Source organism: Theropithecus gelada, chromosome 14 (assembly GCF_003255815.1).
Source record: "Theropithecus gelada isolate Dixy chromosome 14, Tgel_1.0, whole genome shotgun sequence".
In the NCBI taxonomy this organism is placed as follows: domain Eukaryota; kingdom Metazoa; phylum Chordata; class Mammalia; order Primates; family Cercopithecidae; genus Theropithecus; species Theropithecus gelada.
Window position 1 is genome coordinate 1,786,056 of NC_037682.1, and position 17,012 is coordinate 1,803,067.

Here is a 17,012-nt window from a genome sequence, read left to right on the forward strand (position 1 = left end):
CGGCGCGCATCCCAGCCCCGCGGCTCGGCGGGCGCGGCCGGGCGGTTCCGGCGCGGCTCGGGCTCGGGCTCGGGCTCGGGCTCGGGCGTCCGGCGTCCGGCGGGGCGGTGTGGGGGTAGCCGGCTCGGCCGCCGCGCTCGGCCGCGAGTGACAGGCCCGGGGCGGAGGGCGGGGCCGCCGGCGGGGATGAGGTCATGCCGAGCGAAAAAAGCCCCTGACGTCACCTGCAGCCAATCAGCTCGCGCGGCTCGGGGGCAGGTGACGTCAGCGGAGCCCGGGCTCGGGGTGAAGCCGAGGCGGTGGCCGCGGGGGGCGGGGTGCAGGGTGCGGGTGGGTCGCGCTGCCGCCGCCTTCCGTCCTCACCCCGGGACCGGCTCTTAAAGGGACCACGCGGCGTCCGGGCCCCCGCCTCCAGGAAGCCCTCCCGGCCCCGCGCTCCGCGTCACCCGGGCCCCCAGCCGCGTCGCACAGACCCCGGACGGTCCAGCCGAGCGGCCCCGGGCGCGACGTCCTCCCCCCGGCCCGGGCAGGCGCCGGCGCCGCTCCCCACTTCGCCCGGCCTTTGTTGGTGCGGGGCCGCCGCGGGGGAGCCCTCCCCAGACCCGGGCGCGGCGTTTTACCTGCAGCGGCTGCGCTTGCCCCGCCGCGACCCCCGCAGGACGGAGCCGGAGCCCCCTGCACCCGGGCGGACCGGGGACCCTCAGAGGCGAGCCGGCTGCCTCGGGTCACACATCCGCGAACTCCGGGGGCGGGCTCCCCAGGACGACGCCGCCCCCCACGACCCCCGCCCTCCCGCTTCCGTGGAGAGCCGCCCCGACGACCCCCGTGCGGGTTGTTGAGGGGCCGTCCTCCGCCGACCGCTGTGGGAACACCTCCGCGCGTGCGGCGGGACGCGGCGAGTCAGGGGCAGGAAGAACGCACGGGTAATTGCACCTTGGGCAGGTGTTGGGCGGGAGCAAGGGGGTCAGACTCGCGCTGCAGGGGGAGGGCGGGGAGGCCTCGCTGTTCCGGAGGAAGGGGACAAAGACCCCTGCCCAGGAGCCTGGGAGTCTTTGAAGGTAATGATTTTTTTTGGTAGGGGTGTCACCAGACACCCCAGACGTTTCTAAAAGGCCTCCTCGCCGGTGCCTGGTGGAGAGGGAGCGTGGGGGGATCCACCTTCTGCCCCCGATCCCCCAACCAGCCTGGACCCCCCAGGGTCACCCTGGGGCTCTGAAGGGGGCTTCGGTCGCTGGTTGAATGAAGGGCCACAGAAAATGAAGCCGGCGCAACGACCGCAGAACCCTCAGTCGGCACCAGGACCCGGGAGCTCAGGGTGCGAAAGGTGATGGCTGGGGGTGGGGAGGACTGTGGGCAACAGGGAGTCCTGAGCGGGGTTCGGAGCTCCCCCTTTCCATACTGAGTCTTCCTGCCAGCCTCCGAACTGAGTACACAGTTGGCGATTAATAAGCGCTTGCAGCTCCCCTCCCTGGCCAGCCTGAGGGTCCCGGCAGTGGCCCGTATGGGATAGGGGTGGCGGTGGAGTGCGTTCCTGGCACAGAGCTGGCACACAGCACAAACGAACCCCTTGGCGAGAGTGGGGCCGTCCCGGAAGGAAGCCCTGGGGGCCTAGGGGTTGTTGGGGTTGGGACTGCGCCCCGAAGCGGGAGGGCCCTGCGAGAAGGGAGGCCCTGGCTGGAGGGGGATCCTGAGGCTGGAGGTGCCAGACTCGGATGCGGGGCCAGGTGAGTAGGGCTGCGGGATGCAGCCTTGCTGGGTTTGAAAAGTGACGGAGGCTTGGCCCTGGGAGGGGCAGGAGGATTCAGGCTGAGACCCAGAGGGGGCAAAGCAGGTCCTTGAGGAGGCACACAGGCCTGGAAGGGCCTGGGACGCGAAGGCGTGGCAGCTGTTGGCCATTAGATAGAGGGGCTGTCGCCTGGGGAGAAGCCTCACCTGGCTTGTTCCCCTGCCAGGCACAGGTGAGCCGGATGGGAAAAGGACGGGCGTGTCTTCTGCCCAGGTGGGATGTGGCCAGCATCTGCCTGTGGCCTGGGAGTGCCCATTGTCCCCTAAGAGCTCTGGTTATACCCTGGGCAGCTACTGGCCAGGCTGGAGCAGGTGGCAGGCAGCGACCTTGAGCCCTTCCTGGAGGCTGTCAGGGGACGGTTTGGAGGGGAATACAGCTTCCCCGGCAGGGCCTGGGCTGTCCCTGGGGAGCGGAGTGCCCTGGGCGGCGATTGTTATAATCCTCGTGGTCATTTTCATGCAAATAAGCACTGAGAGCGTTAGGTTCTGCCCCCAACCAGGGTGGAGGGCTAGGGAGGTGGCACCCCGGAGAGGACGGTGGCTTTTCTGCAGCCCCGCTGCTTGGTTCCACGTTGCCTTTACATGCAGCAGGTGCCGGCCCGGGCGGTGGGCGCAGGGGCCTGGGTGTCCGACCAGGTCAGCTCAGCTCAGCTCAGCTCGGCGGCCGCACCGCCTCCTGGCACAGGTGTGGACTCGGGTGGGAGGCGCTACCCAGGAAGGGGGCTGCGGTGTCAGTCCTGGCCCGGGCCTGTAGACGCCGCCTCGGGGGTCTCTGGGGCTGGGGAGGATCCTGCGAGGGGCCAGGGAGGCTCCAAGGCGGCGGCAAGGGTCTGGCGGCGTCCAGCAGCCTGGGGCGGGACGCGCGCTCCGGGCAGGGCAGGTGGAGGCCGAGAGGGGCCGGCCCGGCGGTTCGCGCGCGCCCTCTGCCGTCCGCGGACCGCGGCTCAGGCTCTGCCGCCTGAAGCTCGTCTTGCCGCAGGGAGGATGTCCAAGGTCGTTTCTTAAAGCATCCTTGTTGTGCAGAAGAAACAGTGGGGTTCACTTTTCTCGCTAATGTGCATATAATTGTTGCAACTAATTATGTGTGGCAAACCTCCTTGCCACTATTTTCCCAACCTTTTTTAAGTCAAGGCATAGCTAACTCAATAAAATGCCTATCCCAGCTGTTCAAGTAGGCTTTCTCTCCAGTTATTTCTTTAAAAACCTTATTATTTTTTATAGTGGTAAAATACAATAGCATGTAGGAACATGCGATGTACCATATGAGCTATTTTAAGGTGAATTTGGCGCATTAAGTACATTCTCTTGGTGTGTAACCATCACCACCACCCATCTCTGGAGGTTTTACTCTGGCAAAACTGGAATTCTACTCTGTCCTCATTAGACACCAGCTTCCCAACCCCCTCCCCAGCCCTTGGCACCCATTATTCAAGTAGATTTTTTTTTTTTTTTGACGGACTCTCCTTCTTGTCACCCAGGCTGGAGGGCAGTGGTGCAATCTCAGCTCACTGCAACCTCCATCTCCCGGGTTCAAGTGATTCTCCTGCCTCAACCTCCCAAGTAGCTGGGATTACAGCCGGCCACTACCATGCCCGGCTAATTTTTGTATTTTTAGTAGAGATGGGGTTTCGCCACGTTGGCCAGGATGGTCTCGAATTCCTGACTTCAAGTGATTCTCCCGCCTCGGTCTCCCAAAGTGCTGGGATTACGGGCGTGAGCCACCGCACCCAGCCAGTAGATGGGTTTTGACAACCGTATACATAGTTTTATCACCACCATTGTGAGACCTTGAAACTTTATTACCCCAGGAAGTTCCCTGGTGCCCGGTCCTCACCCTCTGACCTGTCACTGTGAGTTACTGCTGTCTGTTCGTACACTTCATAGAAATGGAAACAAACAGTGAGAGGACTTTTGCCCCTGGCATCTTTCACTCAAGGAAATACTTTTTTTTTTTTCCCAGACAGAGTATCTTTGTCCCCCAGACTGGAGTGCAGTGGCGCGATCTCAGCTCACTGCAACCTCCATCTCCCGGGTTCAAGCGATTCTCCAGCCTCAGCCTCCCAAGTTGCTGGGACTACAGGCACCCACCACCACACCCATCTAATTTTTGTATTTTTTAGTGGAGATGGGGTTTCACCACGTTGGCCAGGCTCATCTCGAACTCCTGACCTTAGGTGATCTGCCCACCTCGGCCTCCCAAAGTGCTGGGATTACAGGCGTGAGCCACCTTGCCTGGCCTGAAGGAATTACTTTTGAGATTCCTCCACATTGCTGCTTTCCCGGAAATGATGATAATGTCTGTGTGGTTCTGTATTTCATGGGTGTATGTCAAGAGTTGAACCAATTCTTTATTTTTTACATATTATATTATTTTTTCATATCTGGGCTATAAAAAACTGCAGCAGGCCGGGCACGGTGGCTCATGCCTGTAATCCCAGCATTTTGGGAGGCTGAGGCGGGGTGGATCATGAAGTCTGGAGATCGTGACCATCCTGGCTAACATGATGGAAACCCCGTTTCTACTAAAAATCCAAAAATGTAGGCAGGCGTGGTGGCAGGTGCCTATAGTCCCAGTTACTCGGGAGGCTGAAGCAGGAGAATCGCTTGAACCTGGGAGGCAGAGGTTGCAGTGAGCCGAGATCGCGCCACTGCACTCCAGCCTGGGCGACAGAACGAGGCTCCATCTGAAAAAACAAAACAAAACAAAACAAAAAGCAAACAAAAAAAACTGCAGCAGATAGCATCCTATTATATATGCTTTAAAAAAAGATATGGGGTCTCACTATTTTATCCAGGCTGGACTGAACTCTTCCTGGGCCCAAATGATCCTCCTGCTTCAAGCTCCCTGTAGCTGGGATTATAGACACGTGCCTCCACACCCAACTCTTACATGTTTATAACACACTTCTCAGATTATCTTTTTTTCTTTCCTCCTTCTCTTTCTCCTCCATTTCCTTCATTCCTTCCTTCCATCCTTCTGTCCTTCCTGTCTTCCTTCTCTTTCTTGACAGGCTCTCACTGTGTCACCCAGGCCGAGTGCACTGGTGGAAATACAGCTCACTGCAGTCTCAACCTCCTGAGCTCAAGGGATCCTCCCATCACAGCATCCTGAGTAGCTGGCACTATAGGCATGTGCCAGCATGTTCAGCTAATTAAAAAAATTTTTTTTGGCCACATGTGGTGGTGCCTGCCCATAATCCTAGCTACTCGGGAGGCTGAGACACCAGAATTGCTTGAACCTAGGATGCGGAGCTTGCAGTGAGCCAAGATCATGCAACTGCACTCTAGCCTGGGCGACAGAATGAAACTCCATCTCAGAAAAAAAGGATAAGTTTCTTTTTTGTTTTGTTTTTTGTTTTTTTTTTTTTTGTAGAGATGAAGTCTCACTATGTTACCGAGGCTGGTGTCAAATTCCTGGGCTCAAGCAATCCTCCTGTCTCAGCCTTCCGCCTTCCAAAATGCTGGGATTACAGGATTATTTTCTAGTTTTTGTTGTTGTTGTTGTATTTAGATGGCATCTCGCTCTGTTGCCCAGGCTGGAGATCTCAGCTCACTGCAACCCCCACCTCCCAGGTTCAAGCAATTCTCCTGCCTCAGCCTCCCGAGTAGCTGGGATTACAGGCGCCTGCCACCATGCCTAGCTAATTTTTGTAGTTTGTTTCACCATGTTGGCCAGGCTGGTCTTGAACTCCTGACTTCAGGTGATCTGCCCGCCTCGGTCTCCCAAAGTGTTGGGATGACAGGCGTGAGCCACAGTGCCCTCTGCCCCCACCTTCCATGTCCCCAGATATTGCAAAGTTGCCCTGAGTGGGGAATTCTAATACACACCTCGCCAGCAGAGGGCCGGGCACAGTGTCACACCTGTAATCCCAGCACTTTGGGAGGTTGAGGTGGGTGGATCACCGGAGGTCAGGAGTTCAAGACCAACCTGGCCAACATGGTGAAACCCCATCTCTACTAAAAGATACAAAATTTAGCCGGGTGTGGTGGTGGTCACCTGTGATCCCAGCTACTTAGGAGACTGAGGCAGGAGAATCACTTGAACCCGGGAGGCGGAGGTTGTGGTGAACTGTGATTGTGCCATTGCACTCCAGCTTGGGCGACAAGAGCAAAACTCTGTCTCAAAATAAAATACAATAAAACCCATGCCAACACTTGGGATTTTATGCATTTTGATTATAGCTGCATTACTTGATGGACTGACTAGGAGGGCACTGGAGTGTCTTCTTAAGCAGACTCCGTATTTAGTTTGAAGATGCCCTTCTGTATTGCTTTATAATCTTCCCCAGGGAGGCCTTATGGTCTTCCCATTGCGTAGGTTACTCCTGAGCTTATGATTTCGGTTGCGTTGTGAAAGGCCTCTTATAAAAGCCAGGATTTCTGACGTGTTGTTGTCTGTCGTGGGCTGGCTGTGGATCACCCTCTCTGACTTCTCTTACTCCTTCAAGCAGGCCTGTAGGTTCACTTGGATTTCCTGGGTAGACAGCCGTATCATCTATGAATCATCACTTTTGTTTCTTTCCAGACCTCACATTGCTTGTTTCTTTTCCTTGTCGTATTGCACGGTCTGGGATCACCATTCTAATGCTAAGTGGACAGGGTGATGGTGGGAGTCAGCCTCCATGCCCCAGAAAGTAGCCAGATGCAAGGCTTAGTGCACACGTTTTCTGGAAGGGTGAATCCTAGGGATGCAAGAGTGAGGGAGGAACACAGCGAGCCAGGGAGGAGGTGAAGCTGAGGTGAGGCTGCTTCTTACTCAGCTGCTGCGGCTTTTCTGGAAGTTGCAGCTCAGCTGACCACGTCTGCATACCCTCTCCCACAAGACCTTACAGCGATGCTGCACCTCAGAACAGTCCACAGGGAGGAGGAAGGGAGAACAGCTTCTCTGCAAGCTCCTTCCTGTCTTCTGCTGTCATAGGTCAGAGTTGCTCTCCCAGAGAATTAATTTCCCTGCACCTTCGGGTGGTGTTACTGGCCCCTCTTGGCAGCTGCTGGGCAGGCCAGAGTGTCTGAGGGTTTGGGTAAGCTGCAGCATTGTGCAGAAGCTTCTGGAGCTCCTGTTGCTGCAGGAATGTGATGTTCAAATAGCAGGCTGGCGCTCCCTGGGCAGCAAGGCAAGGGACTAAGGCTGGAGCACGTAGGACCAAGCAAATGAGACACGCAAGTGGGGTCTGTACAGGGGATCTCTGTTCTGTTCCTGACTTCAGAGGGAATATTCTAGAGTTTCCCAGCATGAAGAAGTTGCTCTCCAGGCCTGGTCCCAAAACTGTCGCCTGGGTGGCTCGCTGGAGCATGCATGCAAACAGCCATAGAAGTTGCAGCCCCCGTCCCCCCCACCACACCCCACACTGGGGAGTCATACCCCAGCCTTGCGCTTCTCCCAAGGGCCATTAGAACAGGACACAGGGGTGTGGGCAGCACACTGGGGGTGCCGGTGCATGGGGGGTGCCCAGGAGGAGTCGGTTCTAAGGCAGCCGCCCGCTCCACAAGGGTCTGGCACCACTGAGGAGCTTTTGGTCTCAAAGGGCACTGAGTAGCCATTGGCTATTTCCCATAGCCACATGGGAACTGGATTCCCTGGGTGCTTGCCCCACCCATCTCATCTTTGGGGGCCCCTATAGAGTAGCACCTCCACAGTGGAGTGCGGCCGGGTCGCTTGGAGAGCATCTGTCTTCCCTGTGGTTGGTTTTGTCTGGCATTGTAGAGACTTTGGTTTTGGGGGGCTCTAGCTTCATCCAGGGTGTCTTTAGACCCCGGATCATTGTGGCCTCTGGCTCGGGGCCTCTGGGCACTAAGAAGGGAGGCAGTGGAGTCCTCTTCTCTGAAGAGGTGGGTCCTGATAGCACTCAGCCTTTCTTTGGGTGGGGGCTCACTCTCCAGCTCTCAGAGTGCCCCGACTTGGCCAGAGGGGAAGAACCACAGCCGCAGGCTTGGGACAGCTCTCCCTGGCAGACAGCAGTCCCTGGGTTCCATCAGCTCTGGGAGTGGCTCACGGCCAGGCCATACTGTGGCTGTCGGAGTAGAAATCCACACAGCAAGGGTACAGAGCAGGGTGGAGCATGGAGGGCCTGTGGGAGCCACCTGGCTGTGGCCCCTGACTCTGGGAGCATGACCAGTTGCCCCTGCCCCAGTGCCCAGACCGTCGCCACCCTCTGTGTTGACTCGGGTGGCTGGGTCCCTCCTCTCCCCTCTCTCCAGGTCTCCATCCATGGGGTCCCCAGGGCCTCTGCTGCTTTTGTTTTTTTTTTTTTTTTTTTTTTGAGACAAGTCTTGCTCTGTCGCCCAGGCTGGAGTGCAGTGGCCCGATCTCGACTCACTGCAAGCTCCGCCTCCCGGGTTCACGCCATTCTCCCGCCTCAGCCTCCAGAGTATCTGGGACTACAGGTGCCCGCCACTGCGCCCGGCTAATTTTTTTGTATTTTTAGTAGAGATGGGGTTTCACCATGTTAGCCAGGATGGTCTCGATCTCCTGACCTCGTGATCCACCTGCCTCAGCCTCCCAAAGTGCTGGGATTACAGGCGTGAGTCACTGCGCCTGGCTTTTTTTTTTTTTTTTTTTAATTTATTTATTTTTAAATTTAAGACAGAGTCTCTCTCATTGCCCAGGCTGGAGTGCAGTGGTGCGATCTTGGCTCACTGCAACCTCTGCCTCTTGGATTCAAGCGATTCTCCTGCCTCAGCCTCCCAAAGTGCTGGGATTACAGGCGTGAGCCACAGCGCCCGGCCCGTGGGGGCCTTCTTTACAGGCTGTCAGGGAGCTCTGCAGCACGTGATGTTAGCTCAGCTGTATTTCTGTTTCCGTTTTGTACTGAGTCGTTGGTTTTTGAAGTGCTTTTCCTCCATTTACTGAGATGGGCATGCATTTTCCCTCCTTTGTTCTGTGAGTCGGTAACTTGCATGGATTGGATTTTGAATGTGCCATCAATCTTTCATCCCTGGTCATAATATATTTGCTGAATTTTCTTAGATTTTTACATTTACTCATGAAATGTTTGGAAAATATATTTTCTTTCTTTCTTTCTTTCTTTTTTTTTCTTTTTTTTTTTTTTTTGAGGTGGAGTCTCATTCTGTTGCCCAGGTTGGAGTGCAGGGGCGTGATCTCAACTCACCGCAACCTCCGCCTCCTGGGTTCAAGTGATTCTCCTGTCTCAGCCTCCCAAGTAGCTGGGACTACAGGCACCTGCCACCACACCCGGGTAATTTTATATTTTTAGTAGAGACAGGGTTTCACCATGTTGACCAGGCTGGCCTTGAACTTCTGACCTCAGTTGATCCACCCGCCTCGGCCTCCCAAAGTGCTGGGATTACAGGCGTGAGCCACCGCACCAGGGCTTTTACTTTTATTTTTTGTAGAGATGCAGTCCTGCCTCAAGCAATCCTCCTGCCTTGGCTTCCCAAAGAGCTGAAATTATAGGCATGAGCCACTGGACCTGTACTCAAAAATTTCTGCTATCATTTCTTGTTTAACTTAGGAGTTATTTAGAAGTCTATGACTTAATTTTCTCACATTTGGAGATTTTAAAAACATTTCTTTCTCTTATTGCTTACTAATAATAATTTGATTCCGCTATGTCAAGGCCCCTACTCTGTAAGATTTTAATATATGTGAGTTAGGTCAAGCTGGTTAATCATGATGTTCAGATCTTCCATACCTTGACTGACTTGTTTTATCTCCTTGTTATATCAGTGAGAGAGAGAGATTCATTAAAATTCCCAATTATTCTTATACATTCCCAATTATAGTCGCAGTTGTATTTGTGGATTTATCTATTTCTTCTTGTAGTTTTGTCGATGTTTGCTTTATATGTTTTTTTGTTTTTTGAGACAGAGTCTTGCTCTGTCGCCCAGGCTGGAGTGCAGTGGCCGGATCTCAGCTCATTGCAAGCTCCGCCTCCCGGGTTTACGCCATTCTCCTGCCTCAGCCTCCCGAGTAGCTGGGACTACAGGCGCCCGCCACCTCGCCCGGCTAGGTTTTTAAATATTTTTTAGTAGAGACGGGGTTTCACCGTGTTAGCCAGGATGGTCTCAATCTCCTGACCTCGTGATCTGCCTGTCTTGGCCTCCCAAAGTGCTGGGATTCCAGGCTTGAGCCACCGCGCCCGGCCGCTTTATGTTTTAAAGCTCTGTTATTTGGCACATGGAAGTTCAGGACTGTTTTCTGTTTGGTTGCAGGAACTCTCCTGTCATCATGAAATGTTATCTCTAATAATAGTTTTGTTTCAAAGTCCACATTGTCTGATCTTACTATCATTATACCAGGTTTCTGAAAACATTAATGTTTGTCTAATATATCTTTTTTTAAAAATTCTTTTGCTTTCTGTCTTCCTGGATCTTGATATTTAGGGTTTGTTTTTTCTTTTTCTTTTTCTTTTTTTTTTTTTTTGAGACGGAGTCTCACTCTGTCGCCCAGGCTGGAGTGCAGTGGCCGGATCTCAGCTCACTGCAAGCTCCGCCTCCCAGGTTCACGCCATTCTCCTGCCTCAGCCTCCCGAGTAGCTGGGACTACAGGCGCCCACCACCACGCCCGGCTAGTTTTTTGTATTTTTAGTAGAGACGGGGTTTCACCGTGTTAGCCAGGATGGTCTCGATCTCCTGACCTCGTGATCCGCCCGTCTCGGCCTCCCAAAGTGCTGGGATTACAGGCTTGAGCCACCGCGCCCGGCCTAGGGTTTGTTTTTTCTAAACAGCATGCATTTTATTTAACTTGTCTCTGTTTTCTTCTTCTTTTTTTTTTTTTTCCTTTTTTATTTTTTTTGAGACAGAGTCTCACTCCGTCACCCAGGCTGGAGTGCAATGGCACGATCTCGACTAACTGCAACCTCCGCCTCCCAGATTCAAGCAATTCTTGTGCCTCAGCCTCCAGAGTAGCTGGAATTATGGGCACGTGCCACCACACCTAGCTAATTTTTTGTATTTTTAGTAGAGACGAGGTTTCAGCATGTTGGCCAGGCTGATCTCGAATTCCTGACCTCAAGGGATCAGCCTGCCTTGGCCTCCCAAAGTGCTGGCCACCATGCCTGGCCTTATTTCTGTCTTCTGTTAGCTTCCGGGTTATGTATTCATTATCCTTTAATGGCTACCTTAGAGATGGTTCGATTTATTTATTTATTTATTTATTTATTTATTTATTTATTTGAGATGGGGTCTCACTCTGTTATCCAAGCTGGAGTGCAGTGGCACAATCACAGCTCACTGCAGACTCGACCTCCCAGGCTCAGGTGATCCTCCCCCCTTAGCCTCCTGAGTAGCTAGGACTATAGGCACCTGCCAGTACACCCGGCTAATTTCTGTATTTTTGGTAGAGATGGGGTTTCGCCATGTTGCCCAGGCTGGTTTTGAACTCCTGGTCTCGAGCAATCCATCTGTCTTGGCCTCCCAAAGTGCTGGGACTACAGGCGTGAGCTCCTGCGCCCATTCAGAGGTTATGCCTTATATCTTCACTTACGACAACATATTATCAGTTAACAATCTTGTGTCTTCGTAAACAAGGAAAGAACCTTACAACTATTTAATGCTGTGTATCCCTCTCCTGACTTCCGTGCTGTTGTCATACATTTTACTTCCACAAAGTTAAAAAATTTTACGGGACATTAAATATTGTATTTATTTATTTATTTATTTATTTATTTAGAGACAGAGTCTTGCTCTGTTGCCCAGGCTGGAGTACAATGGTGCGATCTCGGCTGACTGCAACCTCTGCCTCCCAGGTTCAAGCAATTCTCCTGTCTCAGCCTCCTGAGTAGCTGGGATTACAGGCGCCTGCCACCATGCCCAGCTACTTTTTTTTTTTTTTTTTTTTGAAATGGAGTCTTACTCTTGTTGCCCAGACTGGAGTGCAGTGGCACGATCTCGGCTCACTGCAACCTCCACCTCCCGGGTTCAAGCGATTCTCCTGCCTCACCCTCCTGAGTAGCTGGGACTGCAGGCGCCTGCCACCACACTCGGCTAATATTTTGTATTTTTAGTTGAGATGGGGTTTTACCATGTTAGCCAGGCTGGTCTCGATCTCCTGGCCTCGTGATCTGCCTGCCTCGGCCTCCCAAAGTACTGGGATTATAGGCGTGAGCCACTGCGCCCAGCCCTTGGCTACTTTTTATATTTTTAATACAAACAGGGTTTCACCATGTTGGCCAGTCTGGTCTCGAACTCCTGACCTCAGGTTTTCCGCCCTCCTTGGCCTCCCAAAGCGCTGGGATTACAAGTGTGAGCCACCATGCCTGGCCCAATCATAGTTATGTTAAAGCCCTTGTTTCCTAACTCCAATATGTGGCTTATATGTATTCTGCTTCGACTGTTAGCTTTTTGCATGGTTATTGATCACCGTTTCCTGCTGTGTCCTGTATCTCGTGCTCTCTGTCAGAGGTATGCCTCAAAGGACTGTTGGGGTCTATATCTCAGGACTGTGGGGGGGTCTATATCTAGGGACCATGGGGGTCTGTGTCTCAGGACTGTGGGGGTCTATAAGGACCGTGGGGGTCTATATCTCAGGACCGTGGGGGTCTGTATCTCAGGACCGTGGGGGTCTATATCTAGAGACCGTGGGGGTCTGTGTCCCAGGACTGTGGGGGTCTATATCTGGGACCGTGGGGGTCTGTATCTAAGGACCGTGGGGGTCTTATATCTAAGGACTGTGGGGGTCTGTATCTTAGGACTGTGGGGGTCTATCTAAGGACCATGGGGGTCTATATCTTGTGCTTCCTGTCAGAGGTATGCCTCAGTGGACCATGGGGGTCTATATCTCAGGACCGTGGGGGTCTGTATCTCAAGACTGTGGGGGTCTATATCTCAGGACCGTGGGGGTCTGTATCTCAGGGCCCTGGGGGTCTTTATCTAGGGATCATGGGGGTCTATATCTCAGGACTGTGGGGGTATGTATCTCAAGACTGTGGGGGTCTGTATCTCAGGACCGTGGGGGTCTATATCTCAGGGCCCTGGGGGTCTTTATCTAGGGACCATGGGGGTCTATATCTCAGGACTGTGGAGGTCTATATCTGGGGACTGTGGGGGTCTATATCTAAGGACTGGGGGAGTCTGTATCTAAGGACCATGGGGGTCTAGCTGCTCTCTTCCAACAGCGAGTGGGTGGCCCCCCTCTCTAGTGCAGACAGGGAGAGGAGCTGAACATTTCGTCTACCCACCTGGTTAGGAATTGGGCCACTGCAGTCACTCGTCCCTCTGTGTGACTCTCCTGGAGTTTTGGTTAAGAGTCTGGCCAGTATGTGTCTTCTAGTCCCTGAGCGGCTGTCAGAGAACCACTTCTTCCCCTGAGCTATTGCAGGCTTAGCTCTTTAGTAGTCTGCTCAGGCAGCTTCAAAATCTGGAAAATGTCTTAAGGGCCAGATTAACCTGTGCCTGAGGCAAGACCCCTGCCTCTAGAAAAGCTTTGTGTTCTAAGCTCCACAAGGCTACACAAGACTTCAGTGCACCTGCGGAGGCCTCAGACCTCACTTCCTAGCCTCCCCAGAAATGTGCAAATGTCCCAGTTTTCTACCCCAGCCCCTGTGATTGCCAAGAGCCCTGCTGGGTATTTCTCCCAGTAGAATTCCTCTTCCCCAGTCGGACCGAGGCTCAGCTCATACTCAGCACTGGTTAATTCCCTAAAGGGAGAAAAGCTGACATTCAGTTCATCTTGGAAGGGCTCTGAATGTTTTCATCTGGTTCTTGTTGCTTCTACAGTTCTCCAATGTCTTTTTTATAGATACATTTTTCCGGTATTTAAAAATTGTGGGCCGGATGCTGTAATCCGGCCCACAATCCCAGCAGTTTGGGAGGGTGAGGCAGGCAGATCACTTGAGATCAGGAGTTTGAGACCAGCCTGGCCAACGTGGTGAAACCCCGTCTCTACTGAAAATACAAGCAAAAAACAAAACAAAACAAAACAAAATTAGCTGGGTGTGGTGGCTCATGCCTGTAGTCCCAGCGACTCAGTAGGCTGAGGCAGGAGAATAGCTTGAACCCAGGAGGCAGAGGTTGCAGTGAGCGGAGATCGTGCCACTGCACTCCAGCCTGGGCAACAGAGTGAGTGAGACTCCATGTCAAAAAAACAAAACACAACAAAAAACTGTGGTAAGATACATACGGTAGGATTTCCTGAAGTTATTTATTTATTTATTTAATTTTACCATCTGAGTTCTGTAATTAATGTGGCCTTCTCTGGTTGCTTCCATATACATCCCCTCTGGAATGTCATATTTACATTCTTCTGGCTTCTTTTTTCTTTTCTTTTTTTCTTTTTTTTTTGAGACGGAATCTCGCTCTGTAGCCCAGTCTGGAGTGCAGTGGCATGATCTCAGCTCACTGCAGCCTCCGCCTCCCGGGTTCACACCATTCTCCTGCCTCAGCCTCCTGAGTAGCTGGGACCACAGGCGCCCACCACCATACCTGGCTAATTTTTTGTGTTTTCAATAGAGACGGGGTTTCACCGTGTTAGCCAGAATGGTCTTGATCTTCTGACCTCGTGATCCACCCGCCTCAGCCTCCCAAAGTGCTGGAATTACAGGCACGAGCCACTGCACCCGGCTGCCAGTATCTTTAATTCAGACTGCCAGCTTCCAGATCCCTGAGAAATAAATACACTTCTGTTGTACATGCCAGTCCATGGTGTTCTGTTACATCAGCCCAAAGAGAATAAGATCACATGGTAACAGGCCATGATGACCCCCCAGTGATTGCTTTTGCCTGATCAAGGCAAGGTACCCCCGCCCTGAGCCAGATGCTGGGAGGGTGTGGTAGAGGCTGCATGGCGAGGGACTGAGTCAGGTGGCTGCTGGTGCTCCTGCCTCTGACCACCGCCATGTGTCCAGGATCCCTGCTGGCCAGGGCACCCACTTGCAGCTCCAGTCTGGTTCAGGGCAGGTGTGTATGGTTCCCAGGGGACCCAGTGCAGCCACAGATGCCCCCCACCTTTCTCGAGAGGGAAATAAACAGATAAATATACCAAGACAGCTACGGGGTGCTGGGTTGAGCAGTTTATTGGATGTTTAAAGGACAGAGATCTGAACTCCTAGTGACTGCAGAGTGAGCAAGCACCCTGAGTTGTCCTGCAGGGATGTCCGTGCTGGATGCGGTGCCAGCAGGCAGGGCTTGAGGACAGGCATTTGCTGCAGGTGTCGGGTGGGGGGAGGGAGGGGCTGGTCTCCAGATGCCTGGAAGAGAGGCCTTGAAAGTCATTCTTCTTGGATGCAGAGGCCCATGGCATTTCTTGGTAGAAGGTCAAAGAGAAGTGTTCATGCTTGGCAAGGCAGGAGGGTGGGAGATAGGGCAGCGGGTGGGGAAGGAGAGTCTGGCTCACTGGGTGCCAGGAAAAGGAGGTAAAGGCCGGGCAGGAACCCCTGGCTCCTGACCAGGAATGACCATGGTAAGAGTCCTGCAAAACCGAAATCAGATCTTACGCTGGCAGCACACGGGGACACAGCAGCTGGACTGGGAGCAGCAGCGCTTGCAGCAACTGGACTGGCAGCAGGATGACCCACAGCCTGAGGAGCAGCAGGGCTTGTAGCAGCTGGACTGGGAGCAGCAGGGTTTGCAGCAACTGGACTGGCAGCAGGATGACCCACAGCCTGAGGAGGAGCAGCAGGGCTTGCAGCAGCTGGACTGGGAGCAGCAGGGCTTACAGCAACTGGACTGGCAGCAGGATGGCCCACAGCCTCCCTTAGAACCCCCAGAAGAGCCACAGCTGGAGCAGGAATAGGCTGGGACACAACAACACACAGGCTTGCAGCAGCAGACAGGCACACAACAGCTGGAGCCACAGCCCCCACAGCCGGAGCCACAGCCCCCACAGCCAGAGCCACAGCCTCCAGAGCAGCCACAGCCCCCACAGCCGGAGCCGCAGCCTCCAGAGCAGCCACAACAGCACATGGTTCTGGTGGATTGAGGGTGGAGCAGGCAGAGGAGCAGGTGAGAGGGAGGTGCAGGTGTGGAGCTCCCTGAGCCTGGGCTCTTTATATCCCTGCCCAGGGTCACGTGTGAGGCTGGGCACACGGTCACTTCCTGGTTCCTGTTTGTACCATTTTTAGGGCCCCTTTTTCTTGTTTCCCCTAGAAATCTGCCTCTTGGTGTATGGGCTGCTCAGCGGGCCTCAGCTCTCTTGCTGAATCTGTGTCCAGACTTAAAGGAGGCCCCCAAGGGTCTAGCCTCTCCCTGTCACATCGGATTTACAAAAGCATCTGTTTTAGGCCAGGCATGGTGCTCACATCTGTAATCTCAGCACTTTGGGAGGCCTAGGCAGGTGGATCACTTGAGGTCAGGGATTGGAGACCAACCTGGCCAAAATGGTGAAATCTCATGTCTACTAAAAACACACAAATTAACGGGGTGTGGTGGCTCACATCTGTAATCCCAGCACTTTGGGAGGCCAAGGCAGGCAGATCACTTGAGGTCAGGAGTTCGAGACCAGCCTGCCCGGCCGGGCGCAGTAGCTCAAGCCTGTAATCCCAGCACTCTGGGAGGCTGAGACGGGTGGATCACGAGGTCAGAAGATCGAGACCATCCTGGCTAACACGGTGAAACCCTGTCTCTACTAAAAAATACAAAAAAAAAAAAAAAAAATAGCCAGGCGAGGTGGCAGGCGCCTGTAGTCCCAGCCACTCGGGAGGCTGAGGCAGGAGAATGGCGTGAACCTGGGAGGCGGAGCTTGCAGTGAGCTGAGATCCAGCCACAGCATTCCAACCTGGGTGACAGAGCGAGACTCTGTCTCAAAAAAAAAAAAAAAAAAAAGAGACCAGCCTGCCCAACGTGGCAAAACCCCACCTCTACTAAAAATACAAAAATTAACCAGGTGTGGTGGTGCATGCTTGTAACTCCAGCTACTTGGGAGGCTGAGGCAGGAGAATCGCTTGAACCCAGGAGGTAAGGTTGCAGTGAGCAGAGATCACACCACTGCACTTTAGCCTGGACAACAGAGCGGGACTCTGTCTCAAAAAAAAAAAAAATAATAAAATAAAATTCATCTATTTTAGTTGAACAGATGGTATAAACAGTAATATGTTGAAAAAATGTAAGAATAAACCCACTCAACTTGGGAAAAATGGCATAAATAAATGAAGTCTCTGTTCATCCATCTCTCCATATTATTTCTGTCCCACCCTAATTTCTTGAATTTGGAATTTACCACTCTCATGAAGGTCCTCACACTCCTACTGAATATGTATGTTCCTTTAAAAATGTTTTTTTTTTTTTTTTTTTTTTTTTTTTCAAACGGCTCCCGCTGGGGCCCCCCAGCGGGG

The 17,012-nt window shown here is 53.3% G+C and overlaps 1 pseudogene; it reads left to right on the plus strand.

The window, feature by feature from the left end:
* Nucleotides 1–14,578: 14,578 nt before the first annotated feature.
* On the plus strand, nucleotides 14,579–15,838 carry LOC112607369 (annotated as a pseudogene).
* Nucleotides 15,839–17,012: the final 1,174 nt, after the last annotated feature.